The following is a 1,023-nucleotide window of genomic DNA, read 5'->3' as shown; positions in this document are numbered from 1 at the left end:
TCCGTGGCGACGCGCTGACCACCCTCGGGGACTCCACGCTCCAAACAGACTCGGTGTAAACTGTTGTGCGGCTCCGAGCCAAAACCTGAAAGTGATAGCTGAGCTCTCCCCTCCCCCGCGCGCTTTCCCAGTTGGACTCTGCTGTTCGGTGGTTTCGACCGCTTTAAGGAGGTGTAGGGTTTCACGTTCCCATTCCCACCCCTGTGAAACACACTTGGCATTTACTGTTACTTAGTTAAGCTTTCTAAAAACAACCTTCGATACTTGAGGGAACGGTAGTCCAGTTCTTTTCGTTTTGCGTAAAGTGGATTTGTGAGGATTCTGGGTCACGCCTGAGCTAAAAGTGGACGGATTTAGTAGGGGTCTTTTTTCTTCCTTCCTCTGCAATCTTTTCATTACTCTTTTTTCTTTTTCTTTTTTTTTTTTTAATTTGAAGATAAGACAACATCAATAAAATTTTTTTCTTTGCAATTTTGTTACTTTTTGCTAGGTATTTGTTGATGTCATTTGGTTTTGACTTAAAATCAATAAAAGAAAATGAAATTTCGCTACACCTAACAGTTCTGGTTTGTGAGTTATTTGAGAGAAGTTAGCAGGCATTTTTTTCCCCTTGCTCCTGTTTTTTAGTGTCTCAAGTGACATGAATACATTGTCCTTGTAAAAACTTAATAAGAATGAAGCACAAATCCTTGTGGTTTCTCCCATTCCAGTTTTACACACACACTCTTTGAGAGGTAACAGTGTTCTCTGTTTCCTGAATATTCTTCCAGACCTTTTTCTTTGAATTCTTACAAGCACATGTGTACATATAGAAATGCTGTAGGAGTGTGTGTGTGACCTGAATATATGGTGTCATACTGTAAACAACTGTTTTGCAACTTTTTTTTTTGTTTTTACATAACATCTTGGAGATCTTTGCATGGCAGTAAAAATAGCTCTATACAGTCTTTTAAACTATTGCAGAGTATTTAACAGTATGAAGGTATCATCGTCGACTCAGCCTTTCTTCTTCTTTTGGACGTT

General features: G+C 39.3%; 1 protein-coding gene across 6 annotated transcripts in view; it reads left to right on the top strand.

Moving 5' to 3' along the window:
• Window positions 1-1,023, top strand: part of DCAF6 (DDB1 and CUL4 associated factor 6) — a 172,407-nt gene that overhangs the window by 823 nt on the left and 170,561 nt on the right. The window lies entirely within an intron of this gene.

The sequence above is a fragment of the Delphinapterus leucas genome, chromosome 1 (assembly GCF_059928025.1).
Source record: "Delphinapterus leucas isolate spDelLeu-1000000601 "Yukka" chromosome 1, BTC_Dleu_Yukka2, whole genome shotgun sequence".
NCBI classification, from domain to species: domain Eukaryota; kingdom Metazoa; phylum Chordata; class Mammalia; order Artiodactyla; family Monodontidae; genus Delphinapterus; species Delphinapterus leucas.
Note: the sequence above shows the minus strand (reverse complement) of the source record. Positions and strands in the feature narration are given on the sequence as shown.